Raw genomic sequence first — 19,741 nt, 5'->3', positions numbered from 1 at the left:
AGCAATTCTGATATCCTTCCAAGCCCAGCCCACACCAACTACCAGTCACTTTCTCTTCCTCTGAACCTCACTTCTTTGGGCACCATGCAAAAATGAGATCACACAGTATTTGTCTTCATAAGATTGGTGTATTTCATTTACCATGATACTCTGCAAGATGATTTCCTTCCTTTTCCGGGCTAAGAGGCCACCGTACACATTTCATAAGTTGATGGGGTCTGCCAGGACGGCTGTGCTAGTTAGTGGCTTTTTGTTTTGTTTTGTTTTTTTCCAACCTGACTCAAGCTAGTATCATCTGGGAAGAGGTTCCCCCAACTGAGAAGATGGCCTGTAGGCAAATCTGTAGGGCATTTTCTTGATTACTGATTGATGTGAGAGGGCCGGGCATACTGTGGGCTGTCCCAGCCCACACCCCAGGCAGGTAGTCTTAGGGTGTATAAGAAAGCAGGCAGAGTCATGACAAGCCATGAGGATAAAGGCAGTAAGCAGGACTTCTCCATAGCCTTTGCTTCAGCTCCTGCCTTGACTTCCCTCTGGACCATGACCTGGGAGTTATAAGATGAAAGTTGTTCTCAGTCATGTTTTGCTGACAACTTGAGTTCAATATCTGGGGTCCACATTGTAGAAAGACAACTGACTGCTGAAAGCTGTGCTCTGACCTCCACACGTGTGCTCTGACGTATACACTCACACACATGAATATAGTAAAATTAAAGAATTGATGGGGGTAAGTATAGCCAAAGTACTTTCTGAAATCCATGGCTATGCAAATCAAAACTGTAAAACTAAGAGCTGACAGTCTTTCTTCAGCTCAGGCGAGCTGACTTTATAATAGGCAGTCACAGAAATCTATAGCTGCTCGAGTGGTCCCAGAACTTTTTCCAGCTTTAAAGACACTAAGCAGCACAGGACCCTCAATGTTACACATACAGTGTAGAAAACTATACATTCGTTGAAGTCCTTTGGAACTGTCCCTTTAAATCATTAAATATCTCAGCTCAAGCATTTCCCCAGGGAGGAAAAAATCCCTTCTTTTCCCGTAATCCATAGGGTCATGCCATGACCCGGTTCTGTTTGGTTTTGTGATAAAAATGTCTAGCTGGAACTGCATCACGGATCTCAAGTTTTCTGCAAGATGCAGGGTCAGGCCGGTCAGAGCTGATACCGTGGAATTTCAGGATTTATCAGAGAACGAAAGGATGTCATGGGGTCAGGCTGTCACACCTGATGGCAAAGAGAAAGACTACACCAGCAAAGAACAGGGCGAAGTTTTGAATTTTGTGTTACAAAGGAAGGATGTAAGCAAGGTCCAAGCATCTTAAAACAAAACAAAACAGACAACAACAAAACACAACGCTGCTGCTTTTCACAGATGGCCAAAACACCAGAAACACTTGGAAAAATACCAGAACAGGGCAATGTATCTATTCTATCAGACTCAGGAAGACTGATAACACATGGCAGGAATTAAGATAATAAACTCTGCAAGGTTCATTAGACATAAACATCAGTAAACAGACTTGAACTGATACAGTTTCGGCACAAAGCAGGAAGTGCACAGAACAGCCCAGGCGAGGCGGAGCGTCACACTGCTCCAGGGATAGCATGTACCGTTGCACTTTCCAGCACTTTCTCTCCTCCCAGTGGCTGGTTCTCCTGACGAGACCATACCTAGGCCCAGGGTGCTCCAGGAATGGCACCGCTTCCTGGTACGCTTGCCCGGATGCCACACCTGCAACTGGTATGGAAGGTGGGTCAGGAAATTAAACACAAGCTATCAAAGGTAAGGAGATAGGAAATCGAACTGAACCCCCCTGGATACCTGCCCGGTTACACTGGCTGAGTGTGGCATGAGTAAGCGCCTCTCAGGTGGAATTGCTGCCAAGTTGAAGCAATTTGTCTTTTTGAGGCTCAGGGCAGAAGACTGTTATTGCACAAGAATGTATATAGCCCAGTCCTGTGTCATTATGTGGGCAATAAACTTATCCCACCTTATTTTGAATGGCATTGGCAACTACAGAAACTAACAACTGTGAAAGCCTAGAACCTGCTTTGGGTGGGGATACTGGTCAATGGGCTTCAACTTGAGTGCATTTACGTTACCTAGCAGCCTTTAAAACCAACACTCAGTCAGGGCCAGGGGCTGGGGAAGTGGGAAGCCTGTACTGCAGTGTGGATAGAGCTAGAAGGTTTTGTGGTTTATCTAGTACACATGAAGTTTCAGTTTTGCAGGGGAAGACACTGGAGATCCATTCATAATGCACAACACTATGAAAACACTTTGCCTCTGACAAGGCTGGGAATGGAAACCAAGAAATGTCCTACCAGTGAACTCCATTCTCAACCCCACAAGAATGCTTGACAATCCTGAACTGTCTGTCCACTTAAAATTGGTTGGGTTAGTAACTAATGTTAGGTATGTTCATTCATGTATTTTTTTAAACCACAAACAAAACATAGATCTCCGAGGCACAGCACTGGCTCCGAATCAACTGAGTTATAGTTCCTGGGGTAACTTCTAGGCATCACCATTATTAATTACCCAACAACACACATCATTATCTCTGAAAGCTTCCCTCGCCTCCTCAAATGGAGGTGAAAGAATCAGTCCGTTTTGGGCTGGGGAATGGCTTGAAGGCTACAAGCCCTGACTCCTCTCACAGAGAACCCAGCTTTACTTCTCAGCACCCACATGGCAGCTCACAACTACCTGTAACCCAGTTCCGGGGATCCAATGTCTTCTTCTGCAGGCACCAGGCGTGCGGCGCACTTACATATATGCAGGCAAGACACCCACACACATAAAATAAAGTCAACGGAGTGTGTAAAAGACAAGATCATTTGCTTGAGAGTCACAGCTGTCAGACAACCGTACGTTCAGGCTACAAAGACTGAAGAACCATGGATTAAACATAACCACACAGAGGTGACACAAAGGTTCCGGCAGTGCATGGCTCACTGTGCTCTTTACGTGTTTTGTGTTTTTGTTTTTCAAGACAGGGTTTCTCTTGCGAGGCCTGGCTGTCCTGGAACTCACTCTGCAGACCAGGCTGGCCTTGAACTCAGTGCTGGGATTAAAGGTGTGCCCCAACTCCGCTCTTTACACGGGGAACTGGCTTTTCTAACTAACCAGACTTTACAAATATAGAATGTTTTCTTTACTTAAATTTATGATATTCTGAGTTGGTGTGCTGGCTCAGCAGTTAAAATGTTTTACTAGGTAAGCCTGGCAGCCAGTGTTTGGTCCTCAGAACCCATAGGGGAGGGAGAGAACTGACTCGTAAAAGTTGTCCTCTGACCCCCACAAGCATTCCTGCATTCACACATCTCAGAAACACAGACAACAACAAGAATGTATTTTTTTAATTCATAAATTTTTGAACAAGCTGGTCCATGAGAAAAAGTATCTCCCGAAGTTACACGAATGCTGGTTACTACAGGAATCCCAGGTAGCTCGCCCACTGTGTAAACCTGGCTTATGATCCATGGCTGCCAGGAAATGGGAGCCAAGCATGTTTGACATATATAGGCCAGATAAGAAACTATTCAAACAGCCAGGAATGTTTCTCCAATCAGCTCAGGAGGTAGGCCACTACAGAGGAATGTACAGGGAGAGAAGGTACGGGGTAGAAACAGGCCAGGCTGGGAGGGATTCTGTTTAATTTAGCCTAATGTTTTTCACTTATTTTTTTTTCTGATTTTAGTGGGGGACACATGTCAACAGGGAACAAAATGAACTGTAAAGAGGTCTCCTACAGTCTCGCCTCCGTAACACATCTGTTTTCACTTTTTATGTTCTCTTATTTACAACTTTGCATATTTCCAAGTACAGTGCATTTCAATGTGTTTTCATTTTGCTGTTGTTGGGACAGGGGCTCTCTGTGTAGTCCTGGCTATCCTGGAGCTCACTGTACAGACCAGGAGAGCCTTAAACCCACAGAGATCCTCCTGCCTCTGCCTCCCTGGTGCTGGGAGTAAAGGTGCGTACCACCCCGCCTGGCTTCATTTGGTTATTTATAAACGTTTTTATGGATTGTCTCACCTATAGCAGTGTCTGTGTGGTGTGAGTGTGTTTATGTCTGTGAGGAGCTCTGTCCACCTTATTCTTCTGAGGCAAGGTCTCCCCTTAAGCCTTGAGATAGGCTGGCAGACACTGAGCCCCAGCGCCTTTCCTGTTTCTGCTCCACCCACCTCTCCAGTGCTGGGATTATAAGTGTGCATATGACTATGTCTAGCTTTCTAAAAAAGTTCTAGAGATTTGAACTCAGGTCTTCCTTGTTGCTCTGAAGGTTTTTGTTGTTGTTTTTGTTTTTAATGGGTGGTTTATGGTCTACAAATTGATACTGTTATGTATTGAACCAATACCTCTATTTTCAAGTGTTTTTTTTTTTTTTGTTTGTTTGTTTTTATTAATTTGTCAGTGCAATCGGCTTTTTCATTCTTTTTAAAATTAGCATACAAAAGTAGTGGGTTCTGTGCTTGGCCTCAAATCAGCAAAGAGGAGGCCATGAGCTGGTCACAGCAGAAGTATGATGCATCCTTCCTAGCAAATAAACTTTATCCAAAAGGCCAATAAAAATTTCTGAGAAAACAAAAACAAAGTAATGGATTTTATTATGGTAAGTTCATATGTATTGTTTTTCTTGGTCTTCCTCCTGCCATTCCTGTCCCTCATCTGTCTCCTGCTGGCCCTCTATATCCTTCCCGTAGCCCCCACTTCTGCTTTGACGTCATATGTGTTCTGCTACCCTCTTTTTATCCCTCCCTCCAGTTTTCCCCTTAAGACCTCTCCTATTTACTCTAATTTTCCCACTTTTAAATATTAAAAAAAAGAAGTGTGTGTGTGTATGTGTGTGTGTGTGTGTGGTGTAGATGGATCAGAGGTCCTGGGGATTCCCAGCACTCACGAAGTGGCTCACAGTTATCTGTGACTCCAGTTCCTGGGAACCCAGAATCCTCTCTGACCTCCACAGCACCAGGCACATAGATCTACAAGCAGGCAAAAACATTAAAACAACAACAAAAACAATAACCGATTTTTTTAAATCTAAATTTTAAAAAAATAATGGAGCTAAAAATAATAATTCTAGGCCAGACATGGTGGCACACATGGAAGCCTGGCATCTGGAAGGTGGATGCGGGAGGCCCACCAGAGCAAGGCAGTACGAGCTGAACCTGCCAAAAAACAGAAAGAAGTAACTATTAACCTGAAGGACGTCTTAATAAAAAGAAAGAAGAGGAGGATGGCATAGGGACAGGAGGTTCTCTGTGACTTCTTGGCCAGCCTGCTCTGCATAGTAAGTTCTAGAGTTCTAGGCCAGTTGGTGCTACACAGTGAAACCTCACAAAAAAAAAAAAAAAAAAAAAAAAAAAAAAAAAGGAAGTGAAGAAAGTGGAGGCAGGACAGGAGGGAAGAAGAGTAAGCAGAGAAAGGAGATCCACAACCAATAAAAGCCACACCGCTGCCTAGGCCACAGTGCCTGGTGATGGACTTACAGCCCAGAGCTGGCACTCAGCATGGCTCAGCAGGTCGGTGATTTCACAGCCAACTCCTCTGGGATTGTGTGTGTGTGTAAAGTAAACCTTACAAAAAGTGTCACAAAGTTCAAGCCTGTGATTCTTTAGTTCTTTGTTATAGGGTACAGAGCCCCTAAGTCCTGCAGTCACACAGAGAATGGTGACTCCTAAGCTCTATCAACTGACCCCAGCCTGTCACGTCCCACTGCCTCCTTCAGTTCCCGGTTGGTTTTGAGCTGATAAAAGATAAACTTTCCTCAGAACAGATTCAGCCAGTTGAACAGTTGCTCTTTGGAACCAGGGAAGACACGACAACCTACAGTATTTTCTAGATTGCCAGAAACTTACAGGTTGACCTAACGACACGTAATCACTGGTGGATTAGACAGACACTTTGCATTGCAGGCCTCCAGAAGGCAGGGATGTAGAAGCATTAACTTCTCTGACCCTCACATGACATAGGACCTGAGAACTCTTCAATTTTAAATTCTGTTATCCTGGTCACCGAGCTAAAGTACCAGCTTTCAGAGCTGACTCAAAGGCTCACACCTGTGCTTCCAGAACCCAGAAGGCAGAGGTGTGAGCATCACTGCACTTTGAAGCAGGCCTGGTTTACACAGGGAACTCTAGGCCACCCAGGGATGTGAGGCAAGACCCTCAAGGCCAGTCTCAAAAAAAACCCAAAAATCAAAAAACAAAACAAAACAAACAAACAAAACGTACTAACTTCCATTTCTGTAACCAGTTATAAAGTATAAAGGAAATGACATAAATTATGTTGGTCAAATCACTTAAACTTACATATACATATTCTAGTCATAGTTAATTTGATCGGAAAGGCTATTACACTAAACACTGGTAAATTTTTTTTTTAATTTTTTTATTTTGTGAATAGGTGTTTTATGGGCATGTATGCCAGTGTAGGATGTATGCCTGTATACAGAAGCCAGAAGAGGGCATTAGATGTCCTGGAACTGGAGTCACAGATGTCTGTGAGTTGTATGTGGAAGCTGGGAACCAAACCTGGGTCCTCCGGAAGAGCAGCTCTAAACCCTGAGCCCTCTCTCCATCTCCAACACTGGTGAGCACTGAATGAGGAATTATTAAACAAACAAAAATGGTAAAGGGTAACTGATGGTTCTTTAGGAAGGAAGATATTCAGGTTGGCCACCCCTACTCCAAAAACTCTAAAATCCGAAACGCTTCAAAAGCCTCTGACCACTGCCATGACCCAAGTAGAAAATTCTACATCTGACCTCATGACTGGCTGCAGTCAAAGTAAAGGCTTACAAAAATACTATGCAAAATGCTCTCCATGCTGCAAATAGAACATGTATATGAAACATAAATGACTTAGTGTATAGGCTTAGGTCTTTAAAGTACCTCCTTTATGTGAATCCAAATGTTCCAAAATTTGAAACAATGTAAAGCCTGAAACATGCAGGTCCCAAGCACTTTAGACAAGAGACATTCACCCTAGACATGGGCTCCCAAGCTGTAACAGCAACCGGGGCCAGCAAGCAATGTTGATGTTAAAGCATTTGTGTGTGCTGCATGCCGAATTCTAAAGATGGCGTCAAGACTACTGTGCCATGCCTATCCAGCCCAGCGCCAATCTAGGTACTGCCAGGAAGGGAAAATAGAACTCAGTGGAAGAGTGCTGTGGCAAGGTGCAGGGGTGGGGATCTGGGGAATGGGTAGGAGACTTGTCCAGAAGTGACCTGGGCCAGATGAGCTTGGAGGACACAGCACAGCAGCAGAAACAAGAGAGACCCTCTCTCAACAAAAGGAAAGACTCTAGGACATTTTCCTCTGATCTCCACACGCCCACTTTATTTACAAATAAGTAAATAAATAAAAATTAAACAACAGGAACAAATAGACGTAAAGATTGTTTAGGTGGGTGTGGCCTAACTAGGTACACCACTTGAAAAGCAAACCTTTCATTTTCTAGCTGGCTTCAGAAGTCTAAGCAGGAAGGGGCTGTGCGTATCTTACAGACTCGAAGACAATGGTGACAGATGGTGAAAGACTTTATCTCATAACTATAAGAAACGGAATTCAACCAACAACTAGAATGGGCTTGGAAGTGGATTCTGCTCTAGGCTTTCCAGATAAGAACCCAGCTCAATCTATGCTTTGATTTCAACTTTGTTGAGAGCCTGGGCAGGAAACCCAACTGAATCAAGAGTGATTGCTAACCCAGAGATGTGAGCGCTTACCACTTACGTGTAGGCTGCTTTCAAACGCCATGTCTGCAGCAGAATTCTCAGTAATAAAAAAAAAAAAAAAAAAAAAAATACAGGCCGGGTGTGGTGGCACATGCCTTTAATCCCAGCACTCAGGAGGCAGAGGCAGGCCTGGTCTACAGAGCACATTCAGGACAGCCAGGATTACACAGGGAAACCCCTACTCAAAAAACCAAAACAAATAAATAAAGCTAGTACAACTACCAACCCATAGTTGGTAAGAGTATGGGCAAATGAAAACTGGAGTATAAGATTATCTAGCCACTTCAGGATGGAATACAAGTTTCTTTTTTTTTTTTTTTTTCGTTGTTGTTGTTGGTTTTTGAGACAGGGATTCTCTGTGTAGCCTTGGCTATCCTGGACTCGCTTTGTAGACCAGGCTGGTGTCAAACTCATAGAGATCTATCTGCCTCTCCCTCCTAGAGTGCTGGGGTGCCAGGCTGGGATAGAAGTTTCTTATGAAGTCAAACTGCCCTATGTCCATCTGCCCTGTGGATCCCTACCTCATTTGCAGGTATTTACTCAAGAGAAATGAAAAGACACATTCACTAGTGTTCACAGCAGTTTTATTCATCATTGCCCAACACTGGGCATAGGTCACATGTCCAGCAACAGGAGCTAAGAATAATAAACTACGAACACAAGTATGATTGCAGTTCAGAAATAAAGATGAGTGGAAAATACACACGACAATATGGTGCTATCTCATTTAACAAAGTTCTAGAGAGGCTCAGGGTATGGCTGGGACACCAGAGTGCTTGCCTAGCATCCACCAAGAGTGGTTCAGTTCCCAGAACCGCAAGACCACTCGTGGTGGCACACACCTATACTCCCAGCACTTGGAGGAGGAAGCAGAGGGGGAGGAAGAAGCCGCTGTTCTGGCCGGCATAAAAGCTTTCTAGGGTGAAATGACTGAGAGCAACAGGTGCTTCAGGGCATCTGTCTGGGATGATGAAAATGGTCTACATCTTGGCAGCGATCCAGATTACACAAGCGGGTATATTTATTTGTCATGACTAAGGGATACATATTCCAGTCTGTAAATTATCTGTCAATAAAAATGCTTTTAAATAAATGGAAAAAAGAATTCAACTCCATATGTTTATAGCCTCTCAACCCCATATGTTTATAGCCTCTCGTATATACCATGGAAAGCATATACTTCGTGGCTAGCCCTGAACTTAATCTTTTCTCACATTGTAAGAGGCTTCCCAAAGCCCATAACAGCTCCCCAGGATTTATCAGGTTCCTACTCAGGTGTTATATAAGGATCTTAAACACAGCCAAGAACTGCAGGTTAAACTCTATTTACCTAAAAAAGAAGTTTCTGGTGTTTTTTTTTTTTTGTTGTTGTTTGGTTGGTTGCTTTGGTTTTTCCAGTGTTTCTCTATGTAGTCCTGGGTATTCCTGGAATTCACTCTGTAGACCAGGCTGGCCTTGAACTCACAGAGATTCAACTGCCTTTGCCTCTGGAGTGCTGAGTTTAAAAGCTTGCACCATCACCTCCCGGCTTCACAGTAGTTTTAAAGCAAAACAACCTCCACTCTGACATGTGAGGTTTTAACTGTGGGCTCCAGTTTCCCGAAAGGATCCCAAATAGCTGCATGGCAGGAAGGAAAGAATTCCTTTGGCCAGGTGTCTTGGGCCACCTATTAGACACCGTCTTCAGAAACGCCACATATGCACGGGGGGTGACTCTCCAGTGAGTTCACACGGGTACACGGTCATCAAGGAGAGGAGAGAGAGCTGCAGCGTGGGTTGTGGGTACGTATGATGAAAATGAGACAACGGAGTAAGAAGGCACGCTGACGCTGGGAAAGCTCTCCTGTGAGGTGGGCAGCCCAGGAGGGAGGGACTGTGAATGAGATTCCTCCTTTGATGAGTCATTTTTTGTTGTTGTTCAATCGGAAGGATTATCCAAAAAAAAGCTTTATTTATTAGCTGAGTCAGTAACGGGTCTGGCTCCACACATCACAAATAGTTACAAGTTATTAGTCATTGCAAATTCCCTAATTGTTTTTTAAAAAAAAAAGGCTTATTATGAAATGACGCAATGTGAAATTGAATCCTTGGGTCTTGTTCCCATGTGTAAGTGTGGTGTGTCCAATGTGTCAGGATTACTACATGCCTGGTTTTGAAATCGAGAGATGGTTCATAATTTGGCTTTGAGCTGAACTGAGACTGTTCACTTGGTTTTTCATCCCAAGGTGTCATTGTCTAGCTATTACTGGGATCCTAACACACACACACACACACACACACACGATGCTGAGGAGGACTAGGAAGGGTATTCTACGCCTTCCTACAGGAATAACCCTTGTAACAACACACTGTTTAATGTCACTGCTCAGCTCTCTAGCTCTCTGTGCACCAGAGGGCTTCAGGACATTGTTTGCTTTCACTCTTTTGTTTTAAAATTGTTTTCTCAAAAAAATATGTATGTGTGAGTGTCTGTGTGCCTTTGGAGACTGGAGGTCATTGAGTCTTCCAGAACTGGCGTTACTGGCAGTTGTGAGTCTCTCAGCCTGAGCGCTGAGAACTGAACACGAGTCCCTTGAATGCACAGCTAACTGCTCAGCCATATCTCCAACATTGTCCTTGCTTTCTTGAGCAACCCAGTACTTACAAGGTAAAAATAAATAATTGTAGTCTCGTTCTTTTCTCAGCTGGTCTCTATGGAGACAGACAGAGTGCCACACTGTCTACCTAAGAAGAGCCACTCACTGCTGCTTCATCTCCAGCCATGGAGTCTTTCCTTTGATCTCCTCATTAAGTCTTCTCCTCAGGGCAGGCACCTCCAGAAATGTTGCCCAAGTCTCCATGATGACTGGGTTCTTTCCATCCGGGGCAGCGAAACATGAGTTACTGAGCTCTATGGTCTGGTGCTCCGTTTCCCATCCTTAGTTTGACGGATGCTAAGCTCTTACAACAATTTTTATAGGGTTGTGGGGACTTATTGTAAGCTGTTTGGAAAAGCCATAAAAGCAAGGACTGGTGTCGCCTTTATCACTGTGGAAAGATCCAGAAGAGAAGAGAACCGCCCTCTTAGTGCATTCAGTATGTGAATCCCAAACCAGTGGCCACCTGCAACCCAGAGACGGATGTGAGGACCACAGAAAGGATGAACTCCCACACAACCGGAGAGATGACCGAGGTGGCATTGGTCTTACTAACACGTCACTGGGGAAGGGTCCTGAGACCAGGCCAGGCTGTAGGGGGCCAGAGGTGCGCTGGCCATGAGTTTAACTTCCTTAAGTTCCTTGTTGCCTGTGGAGTTCCGAGGTACTCTCCATATCTCTGTATCCAAAAGCCCAATAGTCAAGCAGCTCTCTTCTCTAATTAGTAAACAGGCCAATGGACGTCATGGTCGCACTGCTGAAACAGAACCTGAGCTCCGAGGCGACCTCCAGCACCTGCACACTCAATCCTCTTGACCACCCTGGACCAAATGCAAGTGACTGAAATGGAGACAGTAACTGAGAATCCAAATAGCCATGAACCCAAGGAATGGCTGTGAGTAAGCATACCTGTCACTTATCAGAAGAGGGGACTTGAACCAGGTCCGCGGACTTCACATACTGCCTCTTCCACACAGCCTCACTGTGCCTCACAGCCTAAGCTAAATTTTAAAGCATATATGTATTATGTTTACGCTGATACTGAGAGTAAGCCCTTCCTTCAATGGCCCTACATAAACACATACTTCTAGCTCAGTGTGGTGGTGCATAACTTTAATCCCAGCACTCAGGTGGCAGAGGCAGGTAGGTGGGTCCCTGAGAGTTAGCGGCCAGCCTGAGTCACACAGTTAAGATCCTATCACACAGAAAAAGAGAAACCAACAAGAAAGAGAAAGAAGGGAAGGAGAGAAAGAGACAGAGACAGAGACAGAGAGAGAGAGAGAGGCAGGCAGTAAGCAAGCAAGCAAACTCTGTTAGTTCTCCCCCAGAGGGACTATCAGAGGAATAAATGTACCCACTAGACATGTATCGTGTGGCAGGAACTTGTACTATTTTCTTTTTTTGTTTCTTTGGTTGGTTGGTTTTGTTCTCTGTTTGTTTGTTTGTTTGTTAACATGGCACAAGTTTGGCTGTACTGGAGAGAAGGAACCTCAGTTGAGAAAATTCGTCAATCAGATTGGCCTATAGGCAAGTCTGTGGTATGTTTTCTTCATTAATGATTGACATGCCAGGGCCCAGCCCAACGTGGGCAGTTGGCACCCTCGAGCAACCCATGGAGAGCAAACCAGTAAACACTGTTCCTCCATGACATCTGCTCCAGTTCCCACCGCCAGGTTCCTGCCTTGAGTTCCCTTCATGACGGACTGTGACTGAAATGTAGAAGCCAAATAAACCCTTTCCTCCCCAGGTTGCTTTTAGTCATGACCTTTGTTGTAGCAGTAGAAAACAATCTAAGACGTGGGATACACACTGGAGAGATGGCTCAGAGGTTAAGAGTACTGGCTGTTCTTCCAAAGGTTCTGAGTTCAATTCCCAGAAACCACACGGTGGCTCATAACCATCTATAGTGGGATCTGGTGCCCTCTTCTGCTGTGCACACAAATATGCAGGCAGAACAGTGCATAGATAGATAGATAGATAGATAGATAGATAGATAGATAGATAGATAGATAGATAAGTCTTTTTAAAAAAGGCATGGGACACTTAGGCCCAGCAAAAGCAAGCGCCTTTCCCATTACAGAGCCCTGGCGATGCCTGTGAAGCCTCTGCCCTGACACTAGATCAGGTGCACATAGAGTACTCTAGACCCCGTCCTGCAGATGTCCTCCAACTATGTGTCTCTCACTGGTCATACTACCGTGAACACAGGTCCTTTCTGCTCCCAAAGATGCTGTGAGATCATCCACAGACAGTCATATTCCAACAGTTGGAAAGCACCATGCAACTGAGTGCTCAGAAAGAGCAGAGATCTGCTCTGTGAATATAACATGCCAGAGGGTGATGTCAGTTTAATCTGGAGAGATAGCTAGCACCCAGGCACAAGGGAAAAAAAAATATTTGGCTTACCTGCAGTTAAAGTTTAGATATGATCCTTTTTAAAAGGATTTTTAAAGATTAATTTTTTTAAAAAAAGATTTTACTGAGTCTGAGCAATGGTTCCAGCAAGCTTCTGCCCAGTCATAGTTTCTAAGGAGGAACTCAGTAACAAGCCCTGCCTTGGAGACCATGTGGACTCTGGTACCACAGATACACCAGAAATACTCCCATTGCTTCCATGTGGTTAGAACCCCAGCAGAGTAGCAGGGGTGGGAGATGAGGGGCTGTATGCTTTCTGGTACATTCCCTCTCCCCAGAACAAAGCCTTCAGGTCAAGTCTCGCCTAGTTCTGTAGGGCGGTCATCTCAGCAGCATGGTCTGTGTGAGCTGAGTGCCAAGAGAACAAAGCTGTGTAATCTGAGGCGGAGCCTCGAAATCATGGCTAACAGATGTGAGAAGCTGTGGGGAACTGGAGAGCTCTGAAGGCCCAGAACTTTCTCTTCCCAGCAGAGAGACAGAAGGTGATCCTCAGCCATCAACACCAGAGGCATTCCCTGGCAATTCTTACAGGTCTTTTGAACTGTCCCAGGTCACAGGCTATAATCAGTCTTCAATTTTCTGCTGATGAGCCCTGTCGCTGCTGCTGTCTTGCAGGCTTAACTCATCTTTTGGGACACTTTCTAAAAATATAAGTAAAACCTGCATTGTCATATCTTGATTTTTCTAGGAGCTTTGAAGTCAAGATTTGGAGAAGGAAAGGTTAAAGAGCAACTCCAGAGGGAAGGCAAAAAAAAGATCTGTTTTCATCTTAGACATGCTCATAAGTTTCTGTCCTGAGTCAGGTCATTTCTTCCCCCTTTTCCTTCCCATGGCCATTCCTGCTTCTAGTCGGATTACCGTCCTTGGACAGCAGGCTGCACGTTGGGTTGTTGGCCTAAGATTTAACGTTGAAGCTAAAATATTATATAAATTACTGGATCATTTGGCAAATGTTTATTAAAACTGTGCCCTGGGCTCCGAGTCTAAAGAGACAAGGAGAACATTTAAATACAGAAGCAGAACAATGCACACTGGGGCCCCAAGCCTTCACTTGTTCCTACAAAACCTGAGAACCAGTGGAGCCTTCAGCTCACAGGGGTGGCATTTGCATATAATGCTTGGCGAGCTGTTGGTACTCCCTGATGTAGAACACAGGAAAAAAAGATATGTAAATATATTGGCATCGTTTTCATTGAAATCATGTCTCCCTTCTGTAACTCCTGAGCACCTGCCAAGCATGAAAGCCAAGTGTAGCCATGTCTACTTTTCTTTCTGAGTGGGCTCTTCTCTCCAGCTTCTGTCACACTCAGCGGAAGCACCTAGCATGGCAGGCTGGTAATCAAGAGGTTCTCAAGCCCCAAGTCCTCTGCCCACTGCTGTCACTGCGGGCTAACAACCTTTCTCCCCTGAGCCTCGATTTTCTTACCCATAAAGTGGCAATAAGTTAATCTGCTGCCATAAACAGTGGCTACCTCACTGGGCATTTCCCACAGGCAAGGCAATGACAGTGGCACCCGCTACCAACCCGGACAGGCACTCACCTTTACCCTCTGCTCATTTCCTATACTAGTCGCAATGCCATGCCTTTTTTTAACCCCTGCGATATTTTAGCTGCTCTCCCTCTTCGTTCTGTCACTCTACTTCAAGTCCTTGGCCTCTTAGATGGCCTCCTGCTTTGGCCATCACATCCCTCATACCCACTCTCTGCATACCCATCCAAGCAGTTGGTTTTAATAAGACACTCACGCTCCAACCCCTCCAGTGGCTTCTTACCGCCCGCGACAGCAACTCTCAACCTGTGCCACCCTTTGTCAAACCGCTACCTCCAAAAATATTTACATCATGATTCACAACAGTAGCAAAATTGGAGTTATGAAGCAGCAATGAAAATAATTTATGGTTGGGGGTCACCACGACCTGAGGAACTGTGTGAAAGGGTAGCAGAGTTAGGAAGGAAGTACAGAGCGGCACACAAGTAATCTGTGCCGCTCTCCCAACTTTCCCCATTCCCTGGAAACCCTTCACATTCCCAGCGGCTGCTCCGCAGCAACTCCCTGCCCTTGACCATGAAAATTGCACGTCCCCAGTCCCTCTGCATGCCTGCTGCATTGTACTTACCTCGATGATTGGTAATTTGTTTAAGTTTTCTTCTCTGTTAGACTCTTCTCTTTCAATAACAACCATGAGTTACTCATTCTTATACACAATGCATGGCACAGAGCACAGGTTCCATAAATAAATTTAAAAAAAGGCCTGAAGACAGTAGGACTCTGCCTCACACAAACCACAAACATTCATGTGTCTATTGCAGTAGTTTGCAGCCAGGGGCAATTTTGATTCTAAGTGACATTCTGCACGTATCTGGAGACACTTGGCTTGTCACAGTTGGGGTGACAACAATCGGACAGAAATCAGGGACACTCCTAAGTAGCCTATAATGCCTGGGGCAGCCCCTGTTCCCACACATCAAAGACTTCCCTAGCCTAAGATATCAACGATGCCCACATGGAAAATTTCACACTATCCCTGTGTGGTGTCCCACACCCTTAATCCTGGCACTCAGGGGACAGAGACAGATGGGTATCTGTAAATTCAAGGCCAAAGTGGTTTATAGGCTGAACTTCGAGACAGCCAGGGCTATAGAGTGAGACCCTGTCTCAAAACAACCACTAAAATTCAGTTCTAAAACAGAGTCTGGCTCATGGAAAACCCACAATATAGGATTCCTAAGCACAGCAGCTCAGTGGCACAGCAGTAGAAATTACAGCCAGACTGAAGAAACCCAGACAGCATGGCAATGATTTTAAGTTGTTGAAGTACTTTGCATCAAACTCAAGGGGGTTCAGTCTTACTTATTAAGTAATACTTGATATAAAAGTCCTATTTACAATTATTAGATTGGTCCTCTCCTCCAACTTCCTCTTACTCCTCTTTTATATGTGTGTGTGTATATGTGCGTGTGTGTGTGTGTGTGTGTGTGTGTGTGTACATACCCCACCCCCTATTATTTTGCGCCGTGCTTGCTTCCCAGTACAACCTTCCAGAATGCCTGGACCATCAAATGGTCAAGAAATTAGCATATAAGTTGATATTGTTGAATATGGAAAGACAAATTCAAATGTGTTTCATATGTTATGTGAACTCACAACCTGGTACCCCTCTTCGGGAAGGCCTGGCCTCCTGGGATCATAGGAAACCACAAAGATTAAAACTGGCAGGCGGCTGGGCGAGTTTTATCAGTCATGTGACACAGCACGGGCGAGCAAAGCCTGTGGCATGGGACACTGGTTGACCCATTTCTCAAGGACCTCAAGTTGTAGTAACGCTGTGTTACCTGTCACGCGTGTTTGTACCCAGCTATTATTTTCATCTTTGCATGTTCAACCTCCCACCATTTGGAGGCAGAACACTCGGTACAGGGCGCTGAGCAGAGGTAGCAGAATCAGGACCCAAAGCCACCACGCTGACCCCTGTCTCCAATGCAGCCTCCTGACCCCCTGTCTGAACCTTGCGGCAGATTTATGATCGGCGTCTCCTCGTTATCTTTGGCTTTTCCCTGATTACCTTCTCATCCATTCAGCTGTCTCTAGCTTCACAGAGTCATCTTTCTTGTCTGCGAGTCCCGTTTTTCTGTTTACTTAGCTCAAATTGTTGAAGCATCAAAACCAAATGCCAGCACGGGAGGAACTGCGGCGGCGGGTGTGTGTGTGTCTGTCTTTGCTTGACACACACAGGCACAGAAGTGGCTGTGTGCCTTTTCAGCCTAGCACTGTCAGTTCGTCCTAGGATTTCCGGGCTGGCATGTGGCTTTCTGAGGCCCACCAGGTAACCCAGAGTCCTGGTACAAATAGGAATGACGGAGATAGATGCTTCGAAACACTTTCAATCCTGCGATAATGGTGCTGGCCACCTCTACCGCCAGGCAGAAGTTCAGGGACAGTATAGTGACACTTGTAAGGCTCCCTTTGCTGACGCTTGGGTTGCTGGGTGGAGAGCCAGTGTTTCAGAGCTGTCGCTTACAGTAGAAAATGCTTGGGCTGCCTGCCTTTAAATCAACCTTGAGGGGGTTTAAAAGGGGATCTGTAGTGAAGAGGGTTCTGTGCTAATGCTCAGCTCATGCGTTTATAGACTGCGCAGAAAACACAGTGACACCCTTTAGGTTTCTCCACTACTTGTCAGCTAGCCTACTCAAGGCATTTCCGTTGTTATCACGCACGTGTGCAGGAAGCCCAGCCCTCTGCCCAGCCCAGGAGTTCTACACTGACTGCTGCACGGTGGGATGGTCCTATTACCTAAATGTTTCTTACCCACCCACTGCATCTATATTTGGAGAAAAGAGGCTCCGATGAGTAACCAAGGGGCTAGGGAGACAGCTTTAACACACAAAGACCTGAGTTTGATCCTCAGAACCAATGTTTTTCAAAAAAGCACCGTGTTGGATCCCCAGCGACCATAAGCAAGTGCATGCGTGAATAAATGTAAACTACAGAGCCAAGTGCATGTGCCTGGGAAAAGCCACATGAGTACACAGTGAGAATCAGCCATCTGCAAGCTAGGAAGGCCGGAGCTTTCCAGTCTCCAGGACCAGATGCAGATAGATGTCTCTTGTTTGAGCCACGAGGTCTGTCCCCAAGTGGACGAATGCAAATGGCTGTAACAAAGTATGCTAAAGAGTGTACAGCTTGCCAAGGGGAAAATTACAGTCACAGTGAACAGCCAACAACCGCTGCTGTGTGTATCATGGGTTGTCCTGGGCGCACGCGCGCGCGTGTGCGTGTGCGTGTGTGTGTGTGTGTAGTACTACATATCACTTTCCATTGCTGAGTTCCTAAATGTTCTGATCTAATTGTTCTTTGTTGCTGTTTGTTCTGTTTTAGGATAGTAGCTCAAGCTTATGTAGCACATTTCTCCCAGTAAGTTCAAAGGACTTTGCTCAAAATCTCTCACTGGCATTGACTGAGGCCCAAGACGTGGACAAATGACTGCTCCTACTGACAATGGCTCTGCTTTTCCTTGGCGGTTGAGAGAGAGCAGCTCTTTGATTTGGGAAATCTTTTTAAAACCGACTTTGTTCTTCTTTCTAATCTCAACTGCTCCTGGCATCATTAGCTGATGGAAGTTTCAGTTTCCTTTTGTCCCTCAGAGCCTGGGTTCCAATCCCTCAAAGCAGTGCCTTGTAATTGGCCAAGAAAAGGTCACCCTTTCTAAGAAGAAATCATATCACACATTTTACAAAGTCAGCGTGGGTCTTGGAGATCTGAAGGGTGGCTGCTGAGGGTAGATTCATTTTCCCTGGTGAAGTATTTAAGTGGCTGGTGGCATGTGATTATATTTCCAACATAATTACTATATAATTATATACCCACTCTCATCCAACACATTCCTTGCTATAATTAGCTGGCCTTTATTTCAAATTCACTTGCCTTTAAGATTTTGTCTTTTTTTTTTTTTTTAATATAGCTTCAGTGAATGAATGGTTAACAGACACTGTTAGTTTTAACAGTGGTTTCCTTACATGAAATAATCTTCCATAATGTCTCCTATATAGATGACCTTATCACATATATGCTTTTTAGAAAATGATACAAGTTGGGGAGGTTGGGGCTGAGATGTAATTCAGTCAGTAGAATGTTTGCCTTACACGCACAAGGCCCTTGCTTCAATTCACAGAACTACATAAAGTGATAAAACTGAGCGTGGCGAGGCACACCTGTGATCCAGAATGTGGGAGACAGAAGCAAGACGATTAGAAGTTCAAGGTCATCATCCCTGGCTGTGTAGCAAGTCTGGAGCTACCGTGGACTACACGAGACTTCGCCTCAAAAATTAAACACAAGTGTGTCAATATGCTTTCCCTGCCTTCACCCACCCCTGACGGAAGCTGGCTTCTCCAGAGGAGCCGTTGTTAAGGCATGATCAGTTCTTATGTACAGTCAGTCCAGCTGAAGAAAGCCTTTGAGGCTCACCCTGCTCCAGCAGTTCACTTGCACTCCTTCTAGAGTTGCAAAGCTAATGTGGGTCTGGACAGGGTGCCCATGTCCTGTAGGGGAAGGAGGAAGAACTGGGCCCTCTCAGGGCGAGATGCACAGATTCACGGACACACGACCCCATCGAGGCAGCCACCACAAGGGTTGCGGTCCACTTTAAAAGAGCCCGCCCACACAAAGGACCTGCCCCAGTGTCACCCACAGAATGAACACGCCACGCAGTCTCAATTGCCTGGTCTTTGAAGACACACCCTGGCCTTTGGCATATCAGTGTCTTTCCTCAGTCCTTAGGAAAAACTTAAACAGTATTTTTAAACAATTCCTATGCTACAGATGAGATGGATAGATAAATAAAATTATTGAAAAGTGTGTTGAGGGTATAAGATACCACAATATGCCAAATGGAAAAAACCCATGACCAACTCTCTTTTTCCCAGGGTGGGGGTGGGGAGAAAGACCACATTTCAAAACAAACTTTTCAGAAAAAGCACGTTGATTTTCCTTCTTTTAAAGAACAGGTTGAAACCAGGTTATCACACTTGGTCGAAAGACACCACTCAGAACAAGGGAAGTAACTGTCCTCATCTGTTCCTGAGTTAGATGCCACAGTCTGAGAGCGATGCCAGCAGCTCAGACTGAAGTCCATGAGGAGAGACCTTGATGGTGGGGACCCCAGCTCACGTGTGAGCAGGGAGATGTGTAGGACTCAGCTCGGGACTCAGTGATGTGTAGGGAGCAATGGGGGAAAGGATGAAAGACGCCAATTTGGAAAAGACAGGGTTTGGCAGGGAAACGATGGCTGTGCTCAAAGGTTGGAAGATGATAAAGTGAAAAAACTTGGAGTTTGGTTCAAAGGATGAAAGGACTGACCTTTTAGAACAGCGGGCGGTGGGGTTAATACAAAGGATGCCGCTGGAACCCGGCACTGTCTGAGAATGAAGCAGGCCACTTCTGG

The 19,741-nt window shown here is 45.2% G+C and overlaps 1 protein-coding gene across 4 annotated transcripts in view; it reads right to left on the bottom strand.

The window, feature by feature from the left end:
* Shroom3 (shroom family member 3) overlaps nucleotides 1–19,741 on the bottom strand; it is a 276,701-nt gene that overhangs the window by 81,347 nt on the left and 175,613 nt on the right. The window lies entirely within an intron of this gene.

This window comes from Meriones unguiculatus, chromosome 3 (genome assembly GCF_030254825.1).
Source record: "Meriones unguiculatus strain TT.TT164.6M chromosome 3, Bangor_MerUng_6.1, whole genome shotgun sequence".
Taxonomy (NCBI): Eukaryota; Metazoa; Chordata; class Mammalia; order Rodentia; family Muridae; genus Meriones; species Meriones unguiculatus.
This window is presented reverse-complemented; position numbering and strand designations above follow the sequence as displayed.